The 14,700-nt window shown below is 36.6% G+C and overlaps 1 protein-coding gene and 1 long non-coding RNA gene across 4 annotated transcripts in view; one reads left to right on the plus strand and one right to left on the minus strand.

The window, feature by feature from the left end:
* The window catches only part of LOC130541889 (uncharacterized), a 136,740-nt gene that overhangs the window by 85,527 nt on the left and 36,513 nt on the right, over positions 1 to 14,700 (plus strand). Inside the window, exon 2 of the long non-coding RNA XR_008955970.1 lies at positions 790 to 893. This is a non-coding gene — a long non-coding RNA (uncharacterized LOC130541889). The remainder of the gene's footprint in view (positions 1 to 789; positions 894 to 14,700) is intronic.
* The window catches only part of TUSC3 (tumor suppressor candidate 3), a 220,847-nt gene that overhangs the window by 53,570 nt on the left and 152,577 nt on the right, over positions 1 to 14,700 (minus strand). The window lies entirely within an intron of this gene.

The raw sequence follows: 14,700 nt of genomic DNA on the forward strand, positions 1-14,700 counted from the left end.
GCACATTTTTCCAAATAGATGTAATAGTTACCTAGAAATTCCACTTGGATAAATAAGTAAATAATCTGGGAATCATGCTACAAAGGTATATTTCTGCATTCCACTTTCTGGAATCTGCATTTTATCAAGTCTGTGCAGCCAATCTCCAGAACATAACTGGAAAAACAACAGTTGAGAATTTCAGAAGTAAATTCTTTATCAGCTCAGCAATGCTTTTTCCCCTCCATAGGCATTTCTAGCTCTTTCAATGAATCTGCTGATTTTAAACCCTGCTACTCCAGTTGTCCAGCAAGCAGATTGATCACTGACTACAGAATAAGGGCTCACTTTAGGTCAGAACTCATTTCCACTCTTAATCTTTTATTATATCTAGGTTTAAAAAAGTACAAGGCCCTATACTAGATAACACAAAAATAAACTAAGTTTTTGCATTCAAGAAGTTTAAAATCCACCTTAAGTATATATTACCTAAAATATAACAACAAAAATTAAGTAGCATAAATGGTAGCAAATAAAGTACTATAAAAGACGAAGAATGGAGAAACAAGGTTTCTTAGAGGATACCATAAAAGCTAGATAAAACCTCAAGTAAATTTCAACATTAGAAAAAAGAATGAAACATTTCCAGAAAGGGCAGGTAGGGGAGCACTAAGGTAAGGAATGATATAGTCTGTATAAAGGGCTACCAGGAAGGAAGTAAAGACCAGGCTAGGAATGTAGGTTGTCACTACATTTGGAGGGGCCTTGGATAAAAGGCAAAAATAACTATACCTTATTTTAATTTTACAGGTATAAAAAGTCAAAGAAGACTTTGAATAGAAAAGAGATGTGACTTCAGGAAGCTGAATCTGGAAGCCATCAACTTAATGGATTGCAACAAGAGCAAGATGAAGGTGAGTCACCATGCTGTATCACAACAATTGTGAATCTAGGGCATGCAGTTGGGCAGATCTAGGTTCCACTGTGACTCTGCTTTGATCAAGCTGCTTAGCTTTTCTGAGTCACAGCTCCCTCACTTGTAATGGGGGGATAATAGTGACTACTTCATATAAGACCACCGTACAGACTGAAGGAGGTAATACAGAAAGCTCCTAACACATCAGAGGTAAAAATTCATCATCATTGTCATCATCACCCGCATTTTCAATGGCTCGCTGCTTTTCCTGTGCTCTTAGATTCGGTGTATTTAGACGGCTCACGTGAGTTTTGCCTGAACTAAATTCTGATGGGGGAAATAAAGGGTAAGTGAAAAGGAAGAAGAAAATAAAGGGATAAAATACAGAAGATGATATATTAAGTCGAGTGCAATATGCCAGAGGAGACTGGAAATTATATGGACGAACCAAAATACACAAAATCCCCCTTCTCTACTAATGCTTGTTCTCATCATCTCATACTTGGATTTGGGCAAAAGCTCCCAGATTGGCTCTCTTCCCTGTAGTAAAATAACAGAACTGTATATTGCTGTCACGTTAATATTACCAAAAGAAAACTCTTTTCAAAGGTAACTAACCAATCAGCTAAGCAGGTAACCAATCTGCCTACCTGACCTTCCAAGATAGATTATGTTGGCTGCAATGTACCTTTCCCAACTTAATACAATCTAACATTTGGCTGTCCTCAGGCTATCTTTCCTCTATAACACACACCACTTTCATTGCTGCCTTCCCATCTTAACGTATGATCACCTATCATTTTGAGTGTTTCTTGTCCTCTTTTGAACCAACTTAAATAGACTTATGAAATCTAAATTAAGTACCACTTTCGCAATCAAGCTTTTCATAGCACTCAACTCCACATAGATATTTTTCGAATCTGAAACTGAAGTATTTATAAATCAGAACCACTAAGTTTATACTTGCTTATATACGGATTTGAATTGTTTTCTGCTTCACTTTATTATTAGTCTCATGACTCCAAAGGGTTTGTAAAGTTCTTGAAATAGGTTCAAGATTATGCATATGAATCTCCAAAGTACACAGGATAATGCTAGACAGAAAGTGTTCTTAAATAACTGCTGATTAATTATTCAATCAAATGCTGTATCTAAAATATCAATGTTCTTTCCTTCCCCACCAAAAATCTGTTATGGCATGATCAACTTGTCTCCCAAGCCAATCTGAAAATCATCTCAATCCTCTCTTTTTAACTCTGCTCATTCTACTACCTATGAAGTTCTGTAATTATCTCTCTGTAGTCACTACCCCACTTTTATTCAACTGTTGCCTCAATCTCCAAACTAGACTTTCAACAATTTTATATATCACTTTCCTAAAAGACAAATCTGCCTGTGCAGCTTAAAAGCTGATAGGCTTCTGAGAGCCAAATGCCTACAGAAGATAGTGTGAACATCTACGAGGCTTTTCCAAGTCTCTGCCCAATTGACTTTCTCAGCGTCACCTGAACCATACTCAGGTTACTCTATTTCCTCTAAATTTATTTCCCTGAACCTTCTGGTAACTTTTCATGCCTCTATGCCTTTAGGCATTTTCTTTATTTAATGCTAATTTGCCCAGTGTAGTGGGGGGAGGGTGTTGAATAGTGACTCCTGAAATTCATGCCCACCCAAAAATTGAATGTGACCTCATTTGAAAATAGGGCCTTTGCACATGTAATTAGTTAGGATTGAAATCATACTGAATTAGGGTGGGTCCTAAATCCAATGACAGTATCACTGCAAGAGACAGAAACACAGAGAAGAAGATGATGTGAAGGTAGAGGCAGAGACTGGGGTGAAACACCTATAAGTCACAGAATGCCAAAGACTGCCAGGAATCACCAGAAGCTGGGACAGTGGTATGACATGGTTTCTCTCTCAGAACCTCCAAAAGAAACCAACCCTGCCCGTGAGAGAACAAATTTCTGTTACTTTAAACTACCCAGTTTGTGGCACACTGTGTTATGGCGGCTCTAGAAAACTAAGACACCCAATTATGTGCTTGTGAAAATCCTACTTAAATGTAAAGTCTGGGTTCCTCCACTTCTCTTTCCTCTTCTCCTAAAGATGCATGCAGGCAGTAAACTGTTGCTACCTCTTCGCTCCCACGGAAATACATCTACCCTTATATCTATGACTGAGTTACATGGTGGTTCTCATTTTCCCTGTGGGTCTGAGAGCCTATCAAGAGAGAAAACGAACACGTTTTTCTTTGATTTACAGTGTTTAGTGGTACTTGATATCATAGATGGTCAAGAATTACTTGCTGAAAAAATAAAATTTATAGGTTTTAGAAAAAAACGTAAGCCATTCAACTTATAAATTTTTGAATTATATTCAACACTACTGTTACAGTGCTTGTCACAGAAGTTCAGGATAGGAAACAAAAGCCCAACAACTTTAACCTAATTTCAGATTTTTTTAAAAAGTAAATTCAAAGCTTTTGAGACTAACTTGGCAAAAGCATTTTCCAGTTGTAGATGCATTATTATCTAGTTCAGCTACTCTATGTAGGCACAATGAAAGAAGTAGCTGAATCTCAAAGTGAATAATGCCAGCTTATATAAAATTAGGTTAGTCTGGAAGACTTTTTAAAAATTTAAGTATAGCTGACATTTAATATAATATTATTTTGAGGTGTATAACAGTGATTCAACAGTTAGATACATTACCAAATGCTCACCACAGTAAGTGTAGTTACCATCTGTTACCAAACAAAGTTTTTTACAGTACTTTTGACTCTCCTCCCTACGCTGTACCTTTCATCCCCGTGACTTAATTATTTTATAACTGGAAGTTTGAACCTCTTAAACCCCTTCGCCTACCTGGCCTACCCCACCACACCCTCCCTTGTAAACCACTTGGTTCTCTGTATTCACAGACTTACTGTAAAGTAAACAGTATGTAGAACTTGGAGAGAATATTGCAAAAAGAAAACACAATGAGTATTCAGAAAAAAATGGAGTCTAGAACTCATGAAATACACTTTTTTTTTTTCCATAATGATTCTTATTATATTATGTTAGTCACCATACAGTACCATCCCCGGTTTTCGATGTAAGGCTCGATGATTCATTAGTTGTGTATAACACCCAGTGCACCATGCAATATGTGCCCTCCTTACTACCCATCACCGGCCTATCCTATTCCCCCACCCCCCTCCCCTCTGTAGCCCTCAGTTTGTTTCTCATAGTCCATAGTCTCTCATGTTTCATTCCCCCCTTCTGATTACCCCCCCTTTCTTTATCCCTTTCTTCCCCTACCGATCATCCTAGTTCTTATGTTCCATAGATGAGAGAAATCATATGATAGTTGTCTTTCTCTGCTTGACTTATTTCACTTAGCATTATCTCCTCCAGTGCCGTCCATGTTGTAGCAAATGTTGAGAACTCGTTCTTTCTGATAGCTGAGTAATATTCCATTGTATATATGGACCACAACTTCTTAATCCAGTCATCTGTTAAAGGGCATCTCGGCGCCTTCCACGATTTAGCTATTGTGGACATTGCTGCTATGAACATTGGGGTGCATATGGCCCTTCTCTTCACTACGTCTGTATCTTTGGGGTAAATACCCAGTAGTGCAAAGGCTGGGTCATAGGGTAGCTCAATTTTTAACTTTTTAAGGGACCTCCACGCTGTTTTCCAGAGTGGCTGTACCAACTTGCATTCCCACCAACAATGTAGGAGGGATCCCCTTTCTCCACATCCTCTCGAACAATTGTTGTTTCTTGCCTTGTCTATTTTTGCCATTCTAACTGGCGTAAGGTGGTATCTCAGTGTGGTTTTGATTTGAATTTCCTTGATGGCTAATGATCTTGAACATTTTTTCATGTGTCTGTTAGCCATTTGTATGTCTTCATTGGAAAAGTGTCTGTTCATATCTTCCGCCCATTTTTTGATTTGTTTATTTGTTTCTCGTGTATTGAGTTTGAGAAGTTCTTTGTAGATCTTGGATACCAGTCCTTTATCTGTAGTGTCATTTGCAAATATCTTCTCCCATTCCGTGGGCTGCCTCTTAGTTTTTCTGACTGTTTCCTTGGCTGTGCAGAAACTTTTAATCTTGATGAAGTCCCATAAATTCATTTTATCTTTTGTTTCTCTTGCCTTTGGGGATGTATCATGAAAAAGGTTGCTTTGGCCGATGTCGTAGAGGTTGCTGCCTATGTTCTCCTCTAGAATTTTGATGGATTCCTGTCTCACATCGAGGTCTTTCATCCATTTGGAGTTTATTTTTGTGTACGGTGTGAGAGAGTGGTCAAGTTTCATTCTTTTGCATGTAGCTGTCCAATTTTCCCAGCACCATTTATTGAAGAGACTGTCTTTTTCCCACCGGATGTTTTTTCCTGCTTTATCAAATATTAGTTGCCCAAAGAGCTGAGGGTCCATTTCTGGGCTCTCTATTCTGTTCCATTGGTCTATGTGTCTGTTTTTGTGCCAGTACCATGCTGTCTTTGTGATCACAGCTTTGTAGTACAGCTCGAAATCCGGCATTGTGATGCCCCCAGCTTTGTTTTTCCTTTTCAACAGTTCCTTGGAGATTCGAGGTCTTTTCTGGTTCCATACAAATTTAAGGACTATTTGTTCCAGTTCTTTGAAAAATGTCATCGGTATTTTGATCAGGATAGCATTGAAAGTGTAGATTGCTCAGGGTAGCATGGACATTGTAACTATGTTAATTCTTCTGATCCATGAGCATGGAATATCTTTCCATCTTTTTATGTCTTCCTCAATGTCTTTTAAGGGTGATTTATAGTTTCTAGAATAAAGGCCCTTTACGTCTCTGGTTAAATTAATTCCAAGGTAACATATGGTTTTTGGTGCTATTGTAAGTGGGATGGATTCCCTAATTTCTCTTTCTTCGGTCTCGTTATTCGTGTATAGTAATGCAACTGATTTATGAGCATTGATTTTGTATCCCGCCATGTTACTGAATTGCTCTATAACTTCTAATAGTTTGGGAGTGGCTTCTTTTGGGTTTTCCATATAGAGTATCATGTCATCTGCGAAGAGAGACATTTTGACTTCTTCTTTGCCGATTTGAATACCTTTGATCCCTTTTTGTTGTCTGATTGCTGTTGCAAGGACTTCTAGTACTATGTTGAATAATAGTGGCGAGAGTGGGCATCCTTGTCGAGTTCCTGATCTTAAGGGAAAGGCTTCCAGCTTTTTCCCATTGAGAATAATATTTGCAGTAGGCTTTTCATAGATGGCTTTTATGAGATTGAGAAATGTACCTTCTATTCCTACACTCTGAAGGGTTTTAATCAGGAAAGGATGCTGTATTTTGTCAAATGCTTTTTCGGCATCGATTGAGAGGATCATATGGTTCCTGAGTCTTTTCTTGTGGATATGATGTGTCATGCTGATTGATTTGCGAATATTGAACCACGCTTGCATCCCAGGTATGAATCCCACTCGATCGTGGTGGATAATCCTTTTAATGAACTGTTGGATTCTATTAGCAAGTATCTTGTTGAGGATTTTGGCATCCATATGCATTAGGGAAATCGGTCTGTAATTCTCCTTTTTGATGCGGTCTTTGCCTGGTTTGGGGATCAAGGTAATATTGGCCTCATAGAATGAGTTTGGTAGCTTTCCTTCTGTTTCTATTTTTTGAAATAGCTTTAGGAGAATAGGTATTCTTTCTTCTTTGAATGTTTGGTAGAATTCCCCAGGAAAACCGTCCGGGCCTGGAGTTTTGTTATTTGGAAGGTTGTTTATCACTGACTCAATTTCTTCATAATTAATTGGCCTGTTTAAGAAATCAATTTCTTCCTGTTTCAATCTTGGTAGTTTATAGGCATGAAATACACTTTTTATAGTTAGCAAATGATGACTTAAAATTCCTATGACTGAATGATCAAAACTAGCATTCTTCTAGTTACTATTGTTTTATTGTTGCTCTGGATGCCTGAATCAATTTCATGAGTTCCCTTACAACTTAACTTCCTAAATTTAAAAGCACAAAATAGAATAAAGAGTGGAATACAGTTGACAGCCAATACATGCTTCTCTATAAGTACTTCAGATTCCTTACACGTTGAAATTGTTGTTGAATGAAGGATGTTCAGAATATGTTTGTGATCACATCTCTGCATAATCAAGAGTTCAGTATGGTTCGTGCTTCATCCATACACAGGCCTGTGATTTTACTTTCAAGTTACGAAATATTTATCACTGTATTAATATCTTTCTTTTATTATACACTACATTTTAATATAAGCAACATGAAATTGGCTATACTATATATAAAAAAATTGATCATAGTATTATCTTTACTCCACTCCTGGAAATATAATTTTAGAATGAAAGCTTCTATTGATATCTCAAACCCCTTTTTCAGTGTTCACATTTTGACTGTGACATGTTTGACTGATAAGCACAAAGTCCTGATGAAAGTTACTTTCTTGATTAGCTTATTTAGAATCAGTATTTTAATACCTAATTAAATGTCTTTGTTAGATTATATATTTTGAAAAATCTTTGTCCCATTACCTGGGGGAAAAACACCTCAAAATAGAATGCTGTTCATGAGAAATAACATTTTCTCCTTTCCCTTTGCTTCCTTAACTGATCTACTGATAAAATAAATACAAAGAATAATACTCCTAGGCCCTAAAATGAAAATTAGCAGCAGATATACAAATATACATCAAAAGATACCATAAATATATGCCTTTATAGTCATTCATTATTTACCAAATATTCAGAGGACCATTATGCAATCCTGGGCTACATCAGGAGTACTGGGACAATAGGAGGTAATGCTGTTGTCTCTAGATCACAGTCTAGTTGAATTAGTTACAAAAGATAACTGTTTCTGTTAGGCTCACTGTTGAAATTGGGAGAGATTCAACCATGTACAATATGAACATCTTAAAAAAGTGTATTTAATTGGCATCCAAACCCCAAATTTACAACATATAAGAAAACACACAGTAAAAAATGGATGCCTTGAATTTGATCTCTGTTGAGTCACATCACAGGATTCAAGTTTTATGAGCAAAAAAGGAAACATGGAGTTTCACCTGATTATAAATAAGACTCAGAGCATAAAGGGGGGAATGACAGCAGAACGAGAAGCTATTTCTAAAATATCTAAGAGATGTGAGTGAATAAGACCTACCTGCCATCACCACAGGAGTGAAGCAGTACCACAAAGAGGAGATGCACGAAGACCTTGCTTTTTCTAACCTATCACAGAGTAATACTCAAGGAGGTTAGAAGGCAGTCTTCTGAGAAAGTTTTATCAGAGCAAGCTATCAACATTTAGGTAAGAGTCATTTTTTTAAAGGCAGTTTGGTAGCTCTACTCTTACCAAAAAATTGGTTACATAAAGATTTTATTCTAAATTTATGTAAGTTAATATATATGGTATTGTAATCACATCTTAACAATTACTATATTCATTTTGGTTTCTAAGCATGGTTTCCTAAAAATGAATAGATTCTGCACTAGATTTTTAAAACAAGTCTTACTGCTTAAATATTTGTTTAGAATGTCTTAAAATTTAGTTTGTTTTTGTTTGAAATATATATTTAAAAAAATCTATGCCACCATAAAGTCCCCACTCACCATAAAAAGCTAAGAAAATTTTCTAGCAATACTGATTTTCATCTCCAAAATACTGTTTCTGCCCCCCTCCTTTAGAATAATTATTCTGGTGACGGTGGCTCTAATTCCTGTCTTTAAAAAGGTCAGGGGAAAAAAAAATCATGCTTCCAGGGCATTTTAAATTATCTTTGAACAAATGGGTCATAAAAATACAAGAATGTAAATAATATACTAATGAAATAAAGCCATAAAATATGAGATGCCAACTTGCTATGTGACTTTGGGCAAATCATTTAACCTGTTTCATTCCTGGTTTCTTTACCTAAAAATTTAAATGTCTGAGTAAGGATCCTTCCCATTATAAAATCTATGCTGATAAAGTTTAGTCACATAGGAACAAACATTGCTCCTTTTTTCTATTTCCAAGCATCATAAATCTGCTGCAAAAGATAAAGGAAAAGAGGGAGGGCAATGGGCATAGAGATGGGGAAGAAGGAAGGAAGAGGAAAGGGGAAGAAAGGAAACTTCCTCTAACTGGCATGCATTTATCTTGGTACTGCTCCTGGGCAGTGTTTCTGAACTGGGGCACATTTGGTGTGGGACAGTTTTTATTGTGAGCATCCCATATACTGCAGAACATTCTGCTTCTCTGATCCTTGGTCTCTAAATGTCACTATAAAAGCAAAAATATTTCCCTGCACTTCGAAAATGCATTTCTGTGTAGGGGAGGGAAGAGCAGTAGATGTCTTTTGGAGAACCAGTTAGAAGCCACTTTATTAGTTGCCATAAATTGAATGAAAACTAAACTTTGTGACTGTCTTTTTGAAAAAGTGATTCTTTAAAATGTCAGTTAATCTCACCACTCTGCTTAATACCCTCCCATCAGGATACCACCCCACTTAGATTAAAATCCAAAGTCCTTACCATAGCTTACAGGGCCATACAACATATGCATGCTAACCCATAACTCCCACTCTGGGGGCGTGGGGCATGCCCCTGGAACCCTGTGGTCACACTAATCTCTATCAACACTCTCTCCTTCATTCCTCCTCCAACCACACTGCTTCCTTGCTGTTCCTACAAAACGTTAAACATGTTTCCATCTCAAGTTCTTTGCATTTGCTGCTACTCCTTCCAGGTATTAGTACAAATCATTCTCTCTTCTCTCATTTTCTTCAGGTCTATGCTCACATGACCTCTTTTGCGCTAGAACTACTCAAAACACTATATAAAAAAGCATTCTCCCCCAACTCCCAACCTTCTCTCCACTCTTTTTTTCCCAAAGTACTTAGTACCACCTGACACACTTGCTTTTTCATTGTCTGTTTCCCCTAATGAAAGCTTTTAGAGTTTAGGACATTTATCTATTTTGTTACCCACTTAATTTGCAGTGCCTAACCAAGATCACGTAGCAGCCAGACTAAGACAGTATCTGGCACACAGTAGACACTCTTTAGACTTCTCCAATGAAGATACAAATACAAGGCTGCCAAAAACTGTCATTTTCAGCATTACTAGTAAATATACATCTATGTTAAAAACACGACTGAAACTTCAAATTCTCCAACTCATTTGCAACCCAAAGTATGCTAACTTTGAAGACGACATTCCCACTTAAAATGGTTCAGAAAAAGAAATGAATAGTGTAGGGTAGTTGGAATGTATTATTTGTTTTACCTCTATTTCCATGATACTATATTCTGTAATTAGGGTCCAGTCACCTATCTCTTTAAAGTTTACGGCTATACTAGTGTCCCCTGCTACTTCTTTTACAAAGTCCTTGAATTCAAAAGAGATTAGAAAGACACTTCTTTCCCTAATAATAGCAAGCCATACAACTAGAAGGAGATTGTGTCATCATATGGGGAATCAACAGCAACAGTTCTTCCTATTCTAGGATCTAAATTAAACAATAACAAGGTAGCTTCAACGCTGCCTCCTTTGCACAAGTGTTTTCAGGTTCAAAAAAGGAGAACCAGTGGAGTCAAATGTGTTGTATCTCTTCCTGCCTAAGAGTTAATTACCAAAGGACAGAGGCTTATTTAAATAAATGAAAAATCCAAAAGCTGTCTATTCTTTCGGACTTCCGCTGACAATATTTTCTAATCTCCTTTTTGAAACCACTAACCCTTTGAGGGGGGCCTACTTCAGAAATACAGCTACATTTTCTCTCTCTTAACTTGCAGAAGTGTGGTTTTGACTTACACAACCTCATTATAAATACCTTCTTCCACCGTTCACTTTAGAAGCAAATGAGCTTCACAGAGATACAAAGCCAAGAGCAGAACAGTCTTGACTAAGTTAGTGAACAGGGACAGTATACTTCCAGGCATTACGCACATGAACAGGCAGTTCCATTTCCCCTCTCTGCAATTCCACTACCTGGCATTTTCACCTGTGCCTTAGTAGCGCTGAAACCAAGTGAATCATGAGTTGAACAGTCTGATGTAGCAATCAGAAAAGCTACACTTGTTTTTGTTAATTGTTGTGAATTTTTTTTAAAGTAATGTAAGTTTGGTACCCAGAAATAATAGTAATACTGCTCCCTGTTCAGAACACATCTGGAGAGTAGTATTTAAACATGAACACTGCAGTTACCAAGAGTGGCGTGACAAAGCAGAGAGCAGTAACCAGGATGGTGAGGAGTTACACCATCAAGGACCCAAAAATAAGTTGCCTAGAAAAGAGTCCAGATTTGAGATTCCAGGGGGTGGGGAGGAAAGTACTGGTACTATATTAGGCATTACAAAGAAACAGTTTTCGACTCAATATGCAAAGCATCTTCCCAACGAATAAAGCTAAAACTGGCAATCTCATGAGAAAGCGAGTTCCCTACCATCTAGATTGTTTAAGAGACTCAAAGACTATTATTTGATGTGAATGTTGTAAAGGGGCTGCCCACCCGAACAGAGGATTCTGGCTTTGGTAACTTCTAGACTCCCTTCCATCCATTAAGATCTATGAAAAGTCTTTAAAGAATAAATGATAAAGCAAAAAGTCTATAAAAAATAAACCCCATCAGGCCCTGAAAACAGAATCCCTTCAGTTTTACTCCACACACACACCCAACTGGTTCCTTATATAATGCTTCTTCCATTCTCATCACATTGTTATTACCTGGGTTGCAGCCTTAGTAACCTGAACTTCACCAACCACCTCTTAACTTATCTTTGAGAACTGAGACTATTTGCGTCAACATGACTTAGTAGTTTGTCCAAAGTCTGTGCTCTTCGTGACTACACAAAGTCTTTTGTCACAAAGCATTCCAAGGGCTTGTCATTCTTATCTAAACTCTTATGAGGGGGGAAAAAGTTCTGTGCTATCAGAATCTAAAATTCATTCAAAAATCCTACTATAATTAATAATGAAGTAAGTTTCATCCTGCGTTTACACTTCTTTTTAGAGCAAGTAGCATTTTTTTAAAAGTGTTTTTGTGCAGTTTTTTCAGCTTAACTGAGAAAAAGACAACACTATGCTTAAGGTGTGTGACCCATTAATTTGACATATACTGCAAAATGATTAACACCATAGCACTAGCGAACACTTCCATCCTGTCACATAATTACCATTCCTTTTTTTGTGATGAGAATATTTAAAATCTACTCTTAGCAACTTTAAAGTATATAATACAGTACTGTTAACTATCTTCATCCTGCTGTAAATTATATCCCCAGAATCTTATATGCCTTAAAACTGGAAGTTTATACCCTCTGAACAGCATTTCCCCATCCCCCAATGCTAGTAACCACCACTCTGCTGTATCTCGAAGTGCAGCTTTTGAAGGTTCCATATATATATTATATCATACTATTAAATTATGTTCTATCATATTTGTCTTTGGCTTATTTCACTAAGCGTGATGCTCTCAAGGTTCATTCTAGTTGTTGAAAATCGCAAGATTTTCTTTCTCATGACTGAATTATATATATAGATAGATAGATAGATAGATAGATAGATAGATATAGATATAGATATGTATACAAGCACATACACACGTTTTATTTATCCCTTCCTCCAATGACAAACATGTGGCTTGTTTCTGTATCTAGGCTATTGTGAATAATGGTGCAATGAACACAAGGACGCAGATATCTCTTAAAGATCTTCAGGGTCTTGTTTTCACTTTTTGGATATACACCCAAAAGACTGCTGATCATAAGGTAGTTCTATTTTTAATTCTCTGAGGACCCCCATATTGTTTTCCATAGTGGCTGTACCAATTTACATATCCAACAGGGCACAAGGATTCCTTTTTCTCTACATCCTCACTAACAGTTTATCTCACATATATATTTTTATCTCATTGAAGTATAGTTGACATACAATGTTCTATTAGCTTCACGTGTACAACATAGTGATTTGACAATTCTGTACATTATTCCATGCTCATCACGGTAAATACAGCCACCAGGTGTCACCGTACAACATTATTAGAATATTACTGACTATATTCACAATGCTGTACAGCAAGATAAGTAAAGGGGATTAAGAGATAGAAACTTCTAGTTATAAATAAGATTAGTTCTTACATTTTTTGATAACAGCCCTCTAAAATGCGTGAAGTAATATCTCATTGTGGTTTTAATTTGCATTCCCTGATGATTTGTGATACAGAGCCTCCTTTCATACACCTGTAGGCCATTTGTAGGTCTTCCCTGGATAAATGTATATTCAGGTCCTCTGTCCTTTGTTAATCAAGTTCTTTGTAATTTTTGCTATTGAGTTGTATGAGTTCTTAATATATTTTGGATATTAACCCCTTATGACATATATGATTTGCAAATACTTTTCCCATTTTGCAGATTGTTTTTACATTTTGATGATGGTTTCTTCTGCAGTACAGAAGCTCTTTAGTTTGATGCAGTCCCATTTTATCCTTCCTTTTGTTACTTGTGCTTTTGGTATCATATCCAGAAAATCATTGCAAAGACCAACGTCAAAGAATTTTTCCCAATATTTCTTCTAGGAGTTTAATGGTTTCAAGTCTTACAGTTAAGTCTTTAATCCATGTTATGCTCATTTTTCTGAGTGGTGTAACAGGGGTCCACTCATATTTCTGGATGTGGTTACCCAGTTTCCTCAACCTCATTTATGGAAGACTATCCTTTCCCCACTGACTATTCTTAGCTTCCTTGTTAAATATTAGTTGACCATTCGTGAGAGAGTTTATTTCTGGACTCTCAAATCTCTTCCATTGGTCTATGTTTCTATATTTATGCCAGTACCATACTGTCTTGATTATTATCGCACTGTGGCATAGTTTGAAATCAAGAAGTGTTATTAGGCATCCAGCTTTGTTCTTTCTCAGAATTGCTTGGGCCATTATTTACTTTTTTGGCTCCATACAAATTTCAGGATTTTTTTTCTCTATTTCTGTGAAAAATGTCATTGGAATCTGATAGGGATTGCACGTAATCAACAGATGGCTTTGGCTGGTGCTCTGGCTAGAACTTACAGTACTGTTGAGCAGAAGTGATGAGAGTGAGTACTCTGATTCCGGAAGCAAAGCTTTCAGCCTTTCACTGTTGAGTATGATGTTGGCTATGGACTTGTCATACATGGCGTTTACTGTGTGTAAGTATGTTCTTTCCACACCCGATTTGTTAAAGTGTTTTTCATGAAAAGATGTGGTAATATGTTAAATGATTTTTTTTTTTTTTTTTTTTTTTTTTGCACCTGTGGGGATGATCACAAGGTTTTTTATCCTTCATTCTCTTACTGTGGTATATCACAGTTACTGATTTGCCTATGATGAACCTCTTTTGCATCTCAGAGATAAATCCCACTTGACTGTGGTATACGATCCTTTTTGTGTACTGCTGAATTCGGTTTGCTATTATTGTGCCAAAAAATTTTGTATCTGTATCCATCAGATTTTTAGTATTCATCAGATTTAAGAACTTAAAACTTTTATTTAAAAGTTTTAAGCACTGATCACCAATTCATCATTGATATTCTTCTTCCATAGTGTAAATGGTGCTGTATAAAGCTTTTTGGTAATGTTACACTTTATAGGCAAGCACTACGTAACAACTTCTGTTTGTATGTAAATTTTACCCTAAGAGAATTCAGAATACAACCTATACTTCCAGTGAACAGCTCTCAGGAAAATGTAAACTTGCTTTATGATATTAACTATATATATATAGAGAGAGTGTTAGGCATGAAATAATTTTAGATCAAGAATTTTAGCTGAGTAAAATAAAG

This window comes from Ursus arctos, unplaced genomic scaffold (genome assembly GCF_023065955.2).
Source record: "Ursus arctos isolate Adak ecotype North America unplaced genomic scaffold, UrsArc2.0 scaffold_27, whole genome shotgun sequence".
Lineage (NCBI taxonomy): Eukaryota > Metazoa > Chordata > Mammalia > Carnivora > Ursidae > Ursus > Ursus arctos.